The sequence below is a fragment of the Scyliorhinus torazame genome, unplaced genomic scaffold (genome assembly GCF_047496885.1).
Source record: "Scyliorhinus torazame isolate Kashiwa2021f unplaced genomic scaffold, sScyTor2.1 scaffold_807, whole genome shotgun sequence".
Taxonomy (NCBI): Eukaryota; Metazoa; Chordata; class Chondrichthyes; order Carcharhiniformes; family Scyliorhinidae; genus Scyliorhinus; species Scyliorhinus torazame.
Genome location: NW_027308534.1, coordinates 17203 through 33784, shown reverse-complemented (window position 1 = coordinate 33784; position 16582 = coordinate 17203). Strand labels below are relative to the sequence as shown.

Here is a 16582-nt window from a genome sequence, read left to right as displayed (position 1 = left end):
GACAGTGCGACACTCCCTCTGTCCTGACCCTCTGACAGTGCGGCGCTCCCTCAGCCCTGACCCTCAGACAGTGCGACACTCCCTCTGTACTGACCCTCTGACAGTGCGGCGCTCCCTCAGTACTGACCCTCTGACAGGACGGCGCTCCCTGAGTACTGACCCTCTGACAGTGCGGTGCTCCCTCAGTACTGACCCTCTGACAGTGCGGCGCTCCCTCAGCACCGACCCTCCGACAGTGCGGCGCTCCCTCAGCCCTGACCCTCAGACAGTGCGGCGCTCGCTCAGCCCTGACCCTCAGACAGTGCGGCACTCCCTCAGCCCTGACCCTCAGACAGTGCGGCGTTCCCTCAGCCCTGACCCTCAGACAGTGCGGTGCTCCCTCAGTACTGACCCTCTGACAGGACAGCGCTCCCTCAGTACTGACCCTCTGACAGTGCTGCGCTCCCTCAGCCCTGACCATCCGACAGTGTGCCGCTCCATCGGTACTGAACCTCACACGGTGCGCCGCTCCCTCAGTACTGACCCTCTGACAGTGCTTGGCTCCCTCAGCACTGACCCTCTGGCATTGCGGAGCTCCCTCAGTACTGACCCTCAGACAGTGCGGCGCTCCCTCAGCCCTGAACCTCGGACAGTGCGCCGCTCCCTCAGCCCTGACCCTCAGACAGTGCGGCGCTCCCTGAGCCCTGACCCTCAGACAGTGCAGCGCTCCCTCAGCTCTTACCCTCTGACAGTGCGGCGCTCCCTCAGTACTGACCCTCTGACAGGACGGCGCTCCCTCAGTACTGACCCTCCGACAGTGCGGTGCTCCCTCAGCCCTGACCATCCGACAGTGCGGCGCTCCCTCAGCCCTGACCATCCGACAGTATGGCGCTACCTCAGACAGTGCGGCGCTCCCTCAGCCCTGACCATCCGACAGTATGGCGCTCCCTCAGTACTGACCCTCCGACAGTGCGGCGCTCCCTCAGTAATGATTCTCTGACAGTGCGGCACTCCCTCAGCCCTGACCCTCAGACAGTGCGGCGCTCCCTCAGCCCTGACCCTCAGACAGTGCGGCGCTCGGTCAGCCCTGACCCTCAGACAGTACGGCGCTCCCTCAGCCCTGACCCTCGGACATTGCGGCCCTCCCTCAGCCCTGACCCTCAGACAGTGCGGCGCTCGCTCAGCCCTGACCCTCAGACAGTGCGGCACTCCCTCAGCCCTGACCCTCAGACAGTGCGGCGTTCCCTCAGCCTTGACCCTCAGACAGTGCGGCGCTCCCTCAGTACTGACCCTCTGACAGTACGGCGCTCCCTCAGTACTGACCCTCTGACAGTGCGGCGCTCCCTCACCCCTGACCCTCAGACAGTGCGGTGCTCCCTCAGCCCTGACCCTCCGACAGTGTGGCGTTCCCTCAGCACTGACCATCCGACAGTGCGGCGCTCCCTCAGCCCTGACCATCCGACAGTGTGCCGCTCCATCGGTACTGACCCTCTGACAGTGCGGGGCTCCCTCAGTACTGACCCTCAGACAGTGCGGCGCTCCCTCAGTACTGACCCTCTGACGGTACGGCGCTCCCTCAGCCCTGACCCTCAGACAGTGTGGCGCTCCCTCAGCCCTGACCCTCAGACAGTGCTGCGCTCCCTCAGCCCTGACCATCCAACAGAATGGCGCTCCCTCAGACAGTGCGGCGCTCCCTCAGCCCTGACCATCCGACAGTATGGCGCTCCCTCAGTACTGACCCTCCGACAGTGCGGCGCTCCCTCAGTAATGATGCTCTGACAGTGCGGCACTCCCTCAGCCCTGAACCTCAGACAGTGCGGCGCTCCCTCAGCCCTGACCCTCAGACAGTGCGGCGCTCCCTCAGCCCTGACCCTCAGACAGTGCGGCGCTCCCTCAGCCCTGACCCTCAGACAGTGCGGCGCTCCCTCAGCACTGACCCTCAGACAGTGCGGCGCTCCCTCAGCACTGACCCGCAGACAGTGCGGCGCTCCCTCAGCCCTGACCCTCAGACAGTGCGGCGCTCGGTCAGCCCTGACCCTCAGACAGTGCGGCGCTCCCTCAGCCCTGACCCTCAGACAGTGCGGCGCTCGCTCAGCCCTGACCCTCAGACAGTGCGGCGCTCGCTCAGCCCTGACCCTCAGACAGTGCGGCGCTCGCTCAGCCCTGACCCTCAGACAGTGCGGCGCTCCCTCAGTACTGACCCTCTGACAGTACGGCGCTCCCTCAGTACTGACCCTCTGACAGTGCGGCGCTCCCTCACCCCTGACCCTCAGACAGTGCGGTGCTCCCTCAGCACTGACCCTCAGACAGTGCGCTGCTCCCTCAGTCCTGACCCTCCAACAGTGTGGCGTTCCCTCAGCACTGACCATCCGACAGTGCGCCGCTCCCTCAGTACTGACCCCCTGACAGTGCGGCGCTCCCTCAGCACTGACCCTCAGACAGTGCGGCGCTCCCTCAGCCCTGACCCTCAGACAGTGCGGCGCTCGGTCAGCCCTGACCCTCAGACAGTGCGGCACTCCCTCAGCCCTGACCCACAGACAGTGCGGCGTTCCCTCAGCCCTGACCCTCAGACAGTGCGGCGCTCCCTCAGTACTGACCCTCTGACAGTACGTCGCTCCCTCAGTACTGACCCTCTGACAGTGCGGCGCTCCCTCACCCCTGACCCTCAGACAGTGCGGTGCTCCCTCAGCACTGACCCTGAGACAGTGCGCTGCTCCCTCAGTCCTGACCCTCCCAACAGTGTGGCGTTCCCTCAGCACTGACCATCCGACAGTGCGCCGCTCCATCGATACTGACCCTCTGACAGTGCGGGGCTCCCTCAGCTCTGACCCTCAGACAGTGCGGCGCTCCCTCAGCCCTGACCATCCGACAGTGTGCCGCTCCCTCAGTACTGACCCCCTGACAGTGCGGGGCTCCCTCAGCACTGACCCTCTGACAGTGCGGCGCTCCCTCAGCCCTGACCATCCGACAGTATGGCGCTACCTCAGACAGTGCGGCGCTCCCTCAGCCCTGACCATCCGACAGTATGGCGCTCCCTCAGTACTGACCCTCCGACAGTGCGGCGCTCCCTCAGTAATGATTCTCTGACAGTGCGGCACTCCCTCAGCCCTGACCCTCAGACAGTGCGGCGCTCCCTCAGCCCTGACCCTCAGACAGTGCGGCGCTCGGTCAGCCCTGACCCTCAGACAGTACGGCGCTCCCTCAGCCCTGACCCTCGGACATTGCGGCCCTCCCTCAGCCCTGACCCTCAGACAGTGCGGCGCTCGCTCAGCCCTGACCCTCAGACAGTGCGGCACTCCCTCAGCCCTGACCCTCAGACAGTGCGGCGTTCCCTCAGCCCTGACCCTCAGACAGTGCGGCGCTCCCTCAGTACTGACCCTCTGACAGTACGGCGCTCCCTCAGTACTGACCCTCTGACAGTGCGGCGCTCCCTCACCCCTGACCCTCAGACAGTGCGGTGCTCCCTCAGCCCTGACCCTCCGACAGTGTGGCGTTCCCTCAGCACTGACCATCCGACAGTGCGGCGCTCCCTCAGCCCTGACCATCCGACAGTGTGCCGCTCCATCGGTACTGACCCTCTGACAGTGCGGGGCTCCCTCAGTACTGACCCTCTGACGGTACGGCGCTCCCTCAGCCCTGAACCTCAGACAGTGCGGCGCTCCCTCAGTAATGATGCTCTGACAGTGCGGCACTCCCTCAGCCCTGAACCTCAGACAGTGCGGCGCTCCCTCAGCCCTGACCCTCAGACAGTGCGGCGCTCCCTCAGCCCTGACCCTCAGACAGTGCGGCGCTCCCTCAGCCCTGACCCTCAGACAGTGCGGCGCTCCCTCAGCACTGACCCTCAGACAGTGTGCGCTCCCTCAGCACTGACCCGCAGACAGTGCGGCGCTCCCTCAGCCCTGACCCTCAGACAGTGCGGCGCTCGGTCAGCCCTGACCCTCAGACAGTGCGGCGCTCGCTCAGCCCTGACCCTCAGACAGTGCGGCGCTCCCTCAGTACTGACCCTCTGACAGTACGGCGCTCCCTCAGTACTGACCCTCTGACAGTGCGGCGCTCCCTCACCCCTGACCCTCAGACAGTGCGGTGCTCCCTCAGCACTGACCCTCAGACAGTGCGCTGCTCCCTCAGTCCTGACCCTCCAACAGTGTGGCGTTCCCTCAGCACTGACCATCCGACAGTGCGCCGCTCCCTCAGTACTGACCCCCTGACAGTGCGGCGCTCCCTCAGCACTGACCCTCAGACAGTGCGGCGCTCCCTCAGCCCTGACCCTCAGACAGTGCGGCGCTCGGTCAGCCCTGACCCTCAGACAGTGCGGCACTCCCTCAGCCCTGACCCACAGACAGTGCGGCGTTCCCTCAGCCCTGACCCTCAGACAGTGCGGCGCTCCCTCAGTACTGACCCTCTGACAGTACGTCGCTCCCTCAGTACTGACCCTCTGACAGTGCGGCGCTCCCTCACCCCTGACCCTCAGACAGTGCGGTGCTCCCTCAGCACTGACCCTCAGACAGTGCGCTGCTCCCTCAGTCCTGACCCTCCAACAGTGTGGCGTTCCCTCAGCACTGACCATCCGACAGTGCGCCGCTCCATCGATACTGACCCTCTGACAGTGCGGGGCTCCCTCAGCTCTGACCCTCAGACAGTGCGGCGCTCCCTCAGCCCTGACCATCCGACAGTGTGCCGCTCCCTCAGTACTGACCCCCTGACAGTGCGGGGCTCCCTCAGCACTGACCCTCTGACAGTGCGGCGCTCCCTCAGCCCTGACCATCCGACAGCGCGGCGCTCCCTCAGTACAGACCCTCCGACAGTGCAGCGCTCCCTCGGTACTGACCCTCCGACAGTGCGGAGCTCCCTCAGTACTGACCCTCCGACAGTGCGGCTCTCCCTCAGCCCTGACCCTCTGACAGTGCGGCGCTCCCTCAGTACTGACCCTCTGACAGTGCGGCGCTCCCTCAGCACTGACCCTCTGACAGTGCGGCGCTCCCTCAGTACTGACCCTCTGACAGTGCGGCACTCCCTCAGCACTCACCCTCTGACAGTGCGGCGCTCCCTCAGTACTGACCCTCTGACAGTGCGGCGCTCCCTCAGCACTGACCCTCAGACAGTGCGGCGCTCCCTCAGCCCTGACTCTCAGACAGTGCGGCGCTCCCTCAGTCCTGACCATCCGACAGTATGGCGCTCCCTCAGCCCTGACCATCCGACAGTGCAGCGCTCCCTCAGCCCTGACCCTCAGACAGTGCGGCGCTCCCTCAGTACTGACCCTCAGACAGTGCGGCGCTCCCTCAGTACTGACCCTCTGACGGTACGGCGCTCCCTCAGCCCTGACCCTCAGACAGTGCGGCGCTCCCTCAGCACTGACCCTCAGACAGTGCTGCGCTCCCTCAGCCCTGACCATCTAACAGAATGGCGCTCCCTCAGACAGTGCGGCGCTCCCTCAGCACTGACCCTCAGACAGTGCGGCGCTCCCTCAGCCCTCACCCTCAGACAGTGCGGCGCTCGCTCAGCCCTCACCCTCAGACAGTGCGGCACTCCCTCAGCCCTGACCCTCAGACAGTGCGGCGTTCCCTCAGCCCTGACCCTCAGACAGTGCGGCGTTCCCTCAGCCCTGACCCTCAGACAGTGCGGCGCTCCCTCAGTACTGACCCTCTGACAGTGCGGCGCTCCCTCAGTACTGACCCTCTGACAGTGCGGCGCTCCCTCAGCACTGACCCTCTGACAGTGCGGCGCTCCCTCAGCACTGACCCTCTGACAGTGCGGCACTCCCTCAGCACTGACCCTCTGACAGTGCGGCGCTCCCTCAGTACTGACCCTCTGACAGTGCGGCGCTCCCTCAGCACTGACCCTCAGACAGTGCGGCGCCCCCTCAGCCCTGACTCTCAGACAGTGCGGCGCTCCCTCAGTCCTGACCATCCGACAGTATGGCGCTCCCTCAGCCCTGACCATCCGACAGTGCAGCGCTCCCTCAGCCCTGACCCTCAGACAGTGCGGCGCTCCCTTCAGCCCTGACCCTCAGACAGTGCGGCGCTCCCTCAGTACTGACCCTCAGACAGTGCGGCGCTCCCTCAGTACTGACCCTCTGACGGTACGGCGCTCCCTCAGCCCTGACCCTCAGACAGTGCTGCGCTCCCTCAGCCCTGACCATCCAACAGAATGGCGCTCCCTCAGACAGTGCGGCGCTCCCTCAGCACTGACCTGCAGACAGTGCGGCGCTCCCTCAGCCCTGACCCTCAGACAGTGCGGCGCTCGGTCAGCCCTGACCCTCAGACAGTGCGGCACTCCCTCAGCCCTGACCCTCAGACAATGCGGCGTTCCCTCAGCCCTGACCCTCAGACAGTGCGGCGCTCCCTCAGTACTGACCCTCTGACAGTACGGCGCTCCCTCAGTACTGACCCTCTGACAGTGCGGCCCTCCCTCACCCCTGACCCTCAGACAGTGCGTTGCTCCCTCAGCACTGACCCTCAGACAGTGCGCTGCTCCCTCAGTCCTGATCCTCCAACAGTGTGGCGTTCCCTCAGCACTGACCATCCGACAGTGCGGCGCTCCCTCAGCCCTGACCATCCGACAGTGCGCCGCTCCCTCAGCACTGACCCTCAGGCTGTGCGGCCCTCCCTCTGCCCTGACCCTCCGGCACCCTGACCCTCCCCCAGCCCTGACCCTCCGGCTCTGCGGACCTCCCCCAGCACTGACCCTCCAGCTGTGCGGCCCTCCCACAGCCCTGACCCTCCGGCTGTGCGGCCCTCCCTCTGCCCTGACCCTCCAGCACCCTGACCCTCCCCCAGCCCTGACCCTCCGGCTGTGCGGCCCTCCCCCAGCACTGAACCTCCAGCTGTGCAGCCCTCCCACAGCCCTGACCCTCCGGCTCTGCGGCCCTCCCCAGCCATGACCCTACGGCACCGTTATCCTCCCACAGCCCTGACCCTTCAGCTGTGCGGCCCTCCGACAGCCCTGACCCTCCGGCACTGCGGCCCTCCCCCAGCCCTGACCTTCCGGCTGTGCGGCCCTCCCCCAGCCCTGACCCTCCGTCTGTTCGGCCCTCCCCCAGCCCTGACCCTCCGGCACCCTGACCCTCCGGCTGTGCGGCCCTCCCCCAGCCCTGACCCTCCGGCACCCTGACCCTCCCACAGCCCTGACCCTCCGGCTGTGCGGCCGTTCCTCAACCCCGACCCTCTGGCTGTGTGGCCCTCCTTCTGCCCCGACCCTATGGCTGTGCAGCCCTCCCCGAGCCCTGACCCTCCGGCACGGAGGCCCTCCTCCAGCCCTGACCCTCCGGCTGTGTGGCCCTCCCTGAGCCCTGACCCTCCGGCTGTGCGGCCCTCCTCCAGCCATGACCCTCCGTCTGTGCGGCCCTCCCCCAGCCCTGACCCTCCGGCACCGCAAGCCTCCCACAGCCCTGACCATCCGGCAGTGCAGCCCTCCCTCAGCCCTGACCCTCAGTCAGTGCGGTGCTCCCTCAGTACTGACCCTCCGACCTTGTGCCGCTGCCTCAGCCCTGACCCTCAGTCAGTGGAGCGCTCCCTCAGCCCTGACCCTCTGACTGCGGCGCTACCTCCGTACTGACCCTCCGACAATGAGGTGTTCCCTCAGTACTGACCCTCAGACAGTGCGGCGCTCCCTCAGTACTGACCATCCGACAATGCGGCGCTCCCTCAGCCCTGACCATCCGTCAGTGTGGCTTTCCCTCAATACTGACCCTCCAACAGTGCGCTGCTCCCTCAGTCCTGACCCTCCGACAGTGCGCCGCTCCATCGGTACTGACCCTCCGACAGTGCGCCGCTCCCTCAGTACCGACCCTCTGACAGTGCGGCGCTCCCTCAGCACTAACCCTCAGACAGTATGGCGCTCCCTCAGTACTGACCCTCAGACAGTGCGGGACTCCCGCAGCCCTGACCATCCGACAGTATGGCGCTCCCTCAGTACTGACCCTCCGGCAGTGCGGCGCTCCCTCAGCACTAACCATACGACAGTGCGGCGCTCCCTCAGCACTGACCCTCAGACAGTATGGCGCTCCCTCAGTACTGACCCTCAGACAGTGCGGGTCTCCCTCAGCCCTGACCATCCGACAGTATGGCGCTCCCTCAGTACTGACCCTCCGGCAGTGCGGCACTCCCTCAGCACTAACCATACGACAGTGCGGCGCTCCCTCAGCACTGACCCTCAGACAGTATGGCGCTCCCTCAGTACTGACCCTCAGACAGTGCGGGGCTCCCTCAGCCCTGACCCTCAGACAGTGCGGCGCTCGCTCAGCCCTGACCCTCATATAGTACGGCGCTCCCTCAGTCCTGACCCTCCGACGGTGCGGCGCTCCCTCAGTACTGACCCTCTGACGGTGCGGCGCTCCCTCAGTACTGACCCTCTGACAGTACGGCGCTCCCTCAGTACTGACCCTCTGACGGTGCGGTGCTCCCTCAGTACTGACCCTCAGACAGTGCGGCGCTCCCTCAGTACTGACCCTCAGACAGTGCGGGTCTCCCTCAGCCCTGACCATCCGACAGTATGGCGCTCCCTCAGTACTGACCCTCCGGCAGTGCGGCGCTCCCTCAGCACTAACCATACGACAGTGCGGCGCTCCCTCAGCACTGACCCTCAGACAGTATGGCGCTCCCTCAGTACTGACCCTCAGACAGTGCGGGTCTCCCTCAGCCCTGACCATCCGACAGTATGGCGCTCCCTCAGTACTGACCCTCCGGCAGTGCGGCGCTCCCTCAGCACTAACCATACGACAGTGCGGCGCTCCCTCAGCACTGACCCTCAGACAGTATGGCGCTCCCTCAGTACTGACCCTCAGACAGTGCGGGGCTCCCTCAGCCCTGACCATCCGACAGTATGGCGCTCCCTCAGCCCTGACCCTCAGGCAGTGCTGCGCTCCCTCAGCACTGACCCTCAGACAGTATGGCGCTCCCTCAGTACTGACCCTCAGACAGTGCGGCGCTCCCTCAGCCCTGACCATCCGACAATGCGGCGCTCCCTCAGCACTGACCCTCCGGCAGTGCGGCGTTACCGCAGCCCTGACCCTCTGACAGTGCGGCGCTCCCTCAGCACTGACCCTCTGACAGTGCGGCGCTCCCTCAGCACTGACCCACTGACAGTGCGGCTCTCCCTCAGCACTGACCATCCGACAGTGCGGCGCTCCCTCAACCCTGACCATCCGACAGTGCGGCGCTCCCTCAGTACTGACCCTCAGACAGTGCGGCGCTCGCTCAGCCCTGACCCTCAGACAGGGCGGCGCTCGCTCAGCCCTGACCCTCAGACAGTGCGGCGCTCGCTCAGCCCTGACCCTCAGACAGTGCGGCGCTCGCTCAGCCCTGACCCTCAGACAGTGCGGCGCTCGCTCAGCCCTGACCCTCAGACAGTGCGGCGCTTGCTCAGCCCTGACCCTCAGACAGTGCGGCGCTCGCTCAGCACTGACCCTCAGACAGTGCGCTGCTCCCTCAGTACTGACCCTCAGACAGTGCGGCGCTCCCTCAGTACTGACCCTCCGGCAGTGCGGCGTTCCCACAGCCCTGACCCTCTGACAGTGCGGCTCTCCCTCAGCACTGACCATCCGACAGTGCGGCGCTCCCTCAACCCTGACCATCCGACAGTGCGGCGCTCCCTCAGCCCTGACGCTCAGACAGTGCGGCGCTCCCTCAACCCTGACCATCCGACAGTGCGGCGCTCCCTCAGCCCTGACGCTCAGACAGTGTGGCGTTCCCTCAGTCCTGACCCTCGGGCAGTGCGCCGCTCCCTCAGCCCTGACCCTCAGACAGTGCGGCGCTTGCTCAACCCTGACCCTCAGACAGTAGGGCACTTGCTCAGCCCTGACCCTCAGACAGTGCGGTGCTCCCTCAGCCCTGACGCTCAGACAGTGCGGCACTCCCTCAGTACTGACCCGCCGACAGTGCGGCGCTTGCTCAGCCCTGACCCTCAGACAGTGCGGTGCTCCCTCAGCCCTGACCCTCAGACAGTGCGGTGCTCCCTCAGCCCTGACGCTCAGACAGTGTGGCGTTCCCTCAGTCCTGACCCTCGGGCAGTGCGGCGCTCCCTCAGCCCTGACCCTCAGGCAGTGCGGCTCTCCCTCAGCCCTGACCCTCGGACAGGGCGGTGCTCGCTCAGCCCTGACCCTCAGACAGTGCGGCGTTCCCTCAGTACTGACCCTCAGACAGTGCGGCGCTCCCTCAGTACTGACCCTCTGACGGTGCGGCGCTCCCTCAGTACTGACCCTCTGACGGTGCGGCGCTCCCTCAGTACTGACCCTCAGACAGTGCGGCGCTCCCTCAGTACTGACCCTCAGACAGTGCGCTGCTCCCTCAGTACTGACCCTCTGACGGTGCGGCGCTCCCTCAGTACTGACCCTCTGACAGTGCGGCGCTCCCTCAGTACTGACCCTCAGACAGTGCTGCGCTCACTCAGCACTGACCCTCAGACAGTATGGCGCTCCCTCAGCCCTGACCATCCGACAATGCGTCGCTCCCTCAGCACTGACCCTCTGACAGTGCGGCGCTCCCTCAGTACTGACCCTCCGACAGTGCGGCGCTCCCTCAGTACTGACCCTCCGACACTGCGGTGCTCCCTCAGTACTGACCCTCTGACAGTGCAGTGCTCCCTCGGCCCTGACTCTCAGACAGTGCGGCGCTCCCTCAGCACTAACCATACGACAGTGCGGCGCTCCCTCAGCACTGACCCTCAGACAGTATGGCGCTCCCTAAGTACTGACCCTCAGACAGTGCGGGTCTCCCTCAGCCCAGACCATCCGACAGTATGGCGCTCCCTCAGTACTGACCCTCCGGCATTGCGGCGCTCCCTCAGTACTGACCCTCAGACAGTGCGGGGCTCCCTCAGCCCTGACCATCCGACAGTATGGCGCTCCCTCAGTACTGACCCTCCGACAGTGCGGGGCTCCCTCAGCACTGACCCTCCAACAGTGCGGCTCTCCCTCAGCACTGACCCTCCAACAGTGCGGCGTTCCCGCAGCCCTGACCCTCTGACAGTGCGGCGCTCGCTCAGCCCTGACCCTCAGACAGTGCGGCGCTCGCTCAGCCCTGACCCTCAGACAGTGCGGCGCTCGCTCAGCCCTGACCCTCAAATAGTACGGCGCTCCCTCAGTCCTGACCCTCCGACAGTGCGGCGCTTGCTCAGCCCTGACCCTCAGACAGTGCGGCTTTCCCTCAGCCCTGACCCTCAGGCAGTGCGGTGCTCCCTCAGCCCTGACCCTCAGACAGGGCGGCGCTCGCTCAGTACTGACCCTCTGACGGTGCGGCGCTCCCTCAGTACTGACCCTCAGACAGTGCGGCGCTCCCTCAGTACTGACCCTCAGACAGTGCGGCGCTCCCTCAGTACTGACCCTCAGACAGTGCGGCGCTCCCTCAGTACTGACCGTCTGACGGTGCGGCGCTCCCTCAGTACTGACCCTCTGACAGTGTGGCGCTCCCTCAGCCCTGACCCTCAGACAGTGCTGCGCTCCCTCAGCACTGACCCTCAGACAGTATGGCGCTCCCTCAGTACCGACCCTCAGACAGTGCGGCGCTCCCTCAGCCCTGACCATCCGACAGTGCGGCGCTCCCTCAGCACTGACCCTCTGACAGTGCGGCGCTCCCTCAGTACTGACCCTCCGACAGTGCGGTGCTCCCTCAGTACTGACCCTCTGACAGTGCGGCATTCCCTCAGTTCTGACCCTCTGACAGTGCGGCGCTCCCTCAGTACTGACCCTCCGACAGTGTGGCGCTCCCTCAGTACTGACCCTCCGACAGTGCGGTGCTCCCTCAGCACTGACCCTCTGACAGTGCGGCGCTCCCTCAGTACTGACCCTCAGACAGTGCGGCGCTCCCTCAGTACTGACCCTCCGACAGTGCGGCGCTCCCTCAGTACTGACCCTCAGACAGTGCGGCGCTCGCTCAGCCCTGACCCTCAGACAGTGCGGCGCTCCCTCAGCCCTGACCCTCAGACAGTGCGGCGCTCCCTCAGCCCTGACCCTCAGACAGTGCGGCGCTCCCTCAGCCCTGACCCTCAGACAGTGCGGCGTTCCCTCAGCCCTGACCCTCAGACAGTGCGGCGTTCCCTCAGCCCTGACCCTCAGATAGTGCGGCGCTCCCTCAGCCCTGACGCTCAGACAGTGTGGTGTTCCCTCAGCCCTGACCCTCAGACAGTGCGGTGCTCCCTCAGTACTGACCCTTTGACAGGACGGCGCTCCCTCAGCTCTGACCCTCAGACAGTGCGGTGCTCCCTCAGCACTGACCCTCTGACAGTGCGGCGCTCCCTCAGCCCTGACCCTCAGACAATGCGGCGCTCCCTCAGCCCTGACCCTCAGACAGTGCGGCGCTCCCTCAGTCCTGACCCTCAGACAGTGTGGCGCTCCCTCAGCACTGACCATCCGACAGTGCGGTGCTGCCTCAGCCCTGACCATCCGACAGTATGGCGCTCCCTCAGCCCTGACCATCTGACAGTGCGGCGCTCCCTGAATCCTGACCCTCAGACAGTGCGCTGCTCCCTCAGCACTGACCATCCGACAGTGCGGTGCTGCCTCAGCCCTGACCATCCGACAGTATGGCGCTCCCTCAGCCCTGACCATCTGACAGTGCGGCGCTCCCTGAATCCTGACCCTCAGACAGTGCGCTGCTCTATCGGTCCTGACCCTCCGACAGTGCGCCGCTCCATCGGTACTGACCATCCGACAGTGCGGCGCTCCCTCAGCCCTGACCCTCAAACAGTGCGGCGCTCCCTCAGTACTGACCCTCCAACAGTGCGGGGCTCCCTCAGCCCTGACCCTCAGACAGTGCGGCGCTCCCTCAGCACTGACCCTCAGACAGTGCGGGGCTCCCTCAGTACTGACCCTCCAACAGTGCGGGGCTCTCAGACCTGAACCTCAGACAGTGCGGCGCTCCCTCAGTCCTGACCCTCAGACAGTGCGGCGCTCCCTGAGCCCTGACCCTCAGACAGTGTGGCGTTCCCTCAGTCCTGACCCTCAGATAGTGCGGCGCTCCCTGAGCCCTGACCTTCAGCCAGTCCGGCTCTCCCTCAGCACTGACCATCTGACAGTTCGGCGCTCCCTCAGCACTGACCCTCCGACAGTGCAGCGCTCCCTCAGCCCTGACCATCCGACAGTGCGCCGCTCCCTCAGCACTGACCCTCCGGCACCCTGACCCTCCCCCAGCCCTGACCCTCCGGCTCTGCGGACCTCCCCCAGCACTGACCCTCCAGCTGTGCGGCCCTCCCCCAGCACTGACCCTCTGACAGTGCGGCGCTCCCTCAGTACTGACCCTCAGACAGTGCGGCGCTCCCTCAGTACTGACCCTCCGACAGTGCGGCGCTCCCTCAGTACTGACCCTCAGACAGTGCGGCGCTCGCTCAGCCCTGACCCTCAGACAGTGCGGCGCTCCCTCAGCCCTGACCCTCAGACAGTGCGGCGCTCCCTCAGCCCTGACCCTCAGACAGTGCGGCGCTCCCTCAGCCCTGACCCTCAGACAGTGCGGCGTTCCCTCAGCCCTGACCCTCAGACAGTGCGGCGTTCCCTCAGCCCTGACCCTCAGATAGTGCGGCGCTCCCTCAGCCCTGACGCTCAGACAGTGTGGTGTTCCCTCAGCCCTGACCCTCAGACAGTGCGGTGCTCCCTCAGTACTGACCCTTTGACAGGACGGCGCTCCCTCAGCTCTGACCCTCAGACAGTGCGGTGCTCCCTCAGCACTGACCCTCTGACAGTGCGGCGCTCCCTCAGCCCTGACCCTCAGACAATGCGGCGCTCCCTCAGCCCTGACCCTCAGACAGTGCGGCGCTCCCTCAGTCCTGACCCTCAGACAGTGTGGCGCTCCCTCAGCACTGACCATCCGACAGTGCGGTGCTGCCTCAGCCCTGACCATCCGACAGTATGGCGCTCCCTCAGCCCTGACCATCTGACAGTGCGGCGCTCCCTGAATCCTGACCCTCAGACAGTGCGCTGCTCCCTCAGCACTGACCATCCGACAGTGCGGTGCTGCCTCAGCCCTGACCATCCGACAGTATGGCGCTCCCTCAGCCCTGACCATCTGACAGTGCGGCGCTCCCTGAATCCTGACCCTCAGACAGTGCGCTGCTCTATCGGTCCTGACCCTCCGACAGTGCGCCGCTCCATCGGTACTGACCATCCGACAGTGCGGCGCTCCCTCAGCCCTGACCCTCAAACAGTGCGGCGCTCCCTCAGTACTGACCCTCCAACAGTGCGGGGCTCCCTCAGCCCTGACCCTCAGACAGTGCGGCGCTCCCTCAGCACTGACCCTCAGACAGTGCGGGGCTCCCTCAGTACTGACCCTCCAACAGTGCGGGGCTCTCAGACCTGAACCTCAGACAGTGCGGCGCTCCCTCAGTCCTGACCCTCAGACAGTGCGGCGCTCCCTGAGCCCTGACCCTCAGACAGTGTGGCGTTCCCTCAGTCCTGACCCTCAGATAGTGCGGCGCTCCCTGAGCCCTGACCTTCAGCCAGTCCGGCTCTCCCTCAGCACTGACCATCTGACAGTTCGGCGCTCCCTCAGCACTGACCCTCCGACAGTGCAGCGCTCCCTCAGCCCTGACCATCCGACAGTGCGCCGCTCCCTCAGCACTGACCCTCCGGCACCCTGACCCTCCCCCAGCCCTGACCCTCCGGCTCTGCGGACCTCCCCCAGCACTGACCCTCCAGCTGTGCGGCCCTCCCCCAGCCCTGACCCTCCGGCTGTGCGGCTCTCCCACAGCCCTGACCTTCCGGATGTGCGGCCCTCCCCAAGCCCTGACCCTCCGGCTCTGCGGACCCAACCCAGCACTGACCCTCCAGCTGTGCGGCCCTCCTCCAGCCATGACCCTCCATCTGTGTGGCCCTCCCTGACCCCTCACCCTCCGGCTGTGCGACCCTCCTCCAACCATGACCCTCCGGCACTGCGGCCCTCCCCCAGCCCTGACCATCCGGCAGTGCGGCCCTCCCCCAGCCCTGACCCTCCGGCTGTGTGGCCCTCCCCGAACCCTGACCCTCCGGCTGTGCAGCCCTCCCCGAGCCCTGACCCTCCGTCTGTGCCGCCCTCCCACAGCCCTGACCATCCGGCAGTGCGGCCCTCCCTCAGCCCTGACCCTCAGTCAGTGCGGTGCTCCCTCAGTACTGACCCTCCGACCTTGTGCCGCTCCCTCAGCCCTGACCGTCTGACAGTGCGCCGCTCCCTCAGCCCTGACCCTCTGACAGTGCGGCGCTACCTCCGTACTGACCCTCCGACAATGAGGTGTTCCCTCAGTACTGACCATCCGACAATGCGGCGCTCCCTCAGCCCTGACCATCCGTCAGTGTGGCGTTCCCTCAGTACTGACCCTCCGGCAGTGCGTCGCTCCCTCAGTCCTAACCCTCCGACAGTGCGCCGCTCCATCGGTACTGACCCTCCGACAGTGCGCCGCTCCCTCAGTACCGACCCTCTGACAGTGCAGCGCTCCCTCAGTACTGACCCTCCGACAGTACGGCGTTCCCTCAGTACTGACCCTCAGACAGTGCGGCGCTGCCTGAATCCTGACCCTCCGATAGTGCGCTGCTCCCTCAGTCCTGACCCTCCGACAGTGCGCCGCTCCATCGGTACTGAACCTCCGACAGTGCGGCGCTCCCTCAGTACTGACCCTCCGACAGTGCGCCGCTCCCTCAGTACCGACCCTCTGACAGTGCAGCGCTCCCTCAGTACTGACCCTCCGACAGTACGGCGCTCCCTCAGTACTGACCCCCTGACAGTACGGCGCTCCCTCAGTACTGACCCTCTGACATTGCGGCGCTCCCTCACCCCTGACCCTCAGACAGTGCGGCGCTCCCTCAGCCCTGACCGTCCGACAGTGCGGCGCTCCCTCAGCCCTGACCGTCCGACAGTGCGGCGCTCCCTCAGCACTAACCATACGACAGTGCGGCGCTCCCTCAGCACTGACCCTCTGACAGCTCGACGTTCCCTCAGCCCTGACGCTCAGACAGTGCGGCGCTCCCTCAGCCCTGACCCTCAGACAGTGTGGCGCTCCCTCAGCCCTGACCATCTGACAGTGTGGTGCTCCCTCAGTCCTGACCCTCTGGCAGCGTGGCGCTCCCTCAGCCCTGACCCTCCGACAGTACGGTGTTCCCTCACCCCTGACCCTCAGACAGTGCGGCGCTCCCTCAGCCCTGACCGTCCGACAGTGCGGCGCTCCCTCAGCCCTGACCGTCCGACAGTGCGGCGCTCCCTCAGCACTAACCATACGACAGTGCGGCGCTCCCTCAGCACTGACCCTCTGACAGCTCGACGTTCCCTCAGCCCTGACGCTCAGACAGTGCGGCGCTCCCTCAGCCCTGACCCTCAGACAGTGTGGCGCTCCCTCAGCCCTGACCATCTGACAGTGTGGTGCTCCCTCAGTCCTGACCCTCTGGCAGCGTGGCGCTCCCTCAGCCCTGACCCTCCGACAGTACGGTGCTCCCTCAGCACTGACCATCCGACAGTGCGGCGCTCCCTCAGCTCTGACCCTCAAACAGTGCGGCACTCCCTCAGTACTGACCCTCCAACAGTGCGGCGCTCCCTCAGCCCTGACCCTCAGACAGTGCGGCGCTCCCTGAATCCTGACCCTCAGACAGTGCGCTGCTCCCTCGGTCCTGACCCTCCGACAGTGCGCAGCTCCATCGGTACTGAACCTCAGACAG

At 66.0% G+C, this 16582-nt stretch overlaps 1 protein-coding gene across 1 annotated transcript in view; it reads left to right on the top strand.

Annotated features, from left to right (window-relative positions):
- LOC140406725 (histone-lysine N-methyltransferase SETD1A-like) overlaps positions 1 to 16582 on the top strand; it is a gene marked incomplete at its 3' end in the record, with an annotated part of 94167 nt that overhangs the window by 62064 nt on the left and 15521 nt on the right. The window lies entirely within an intron of this gene.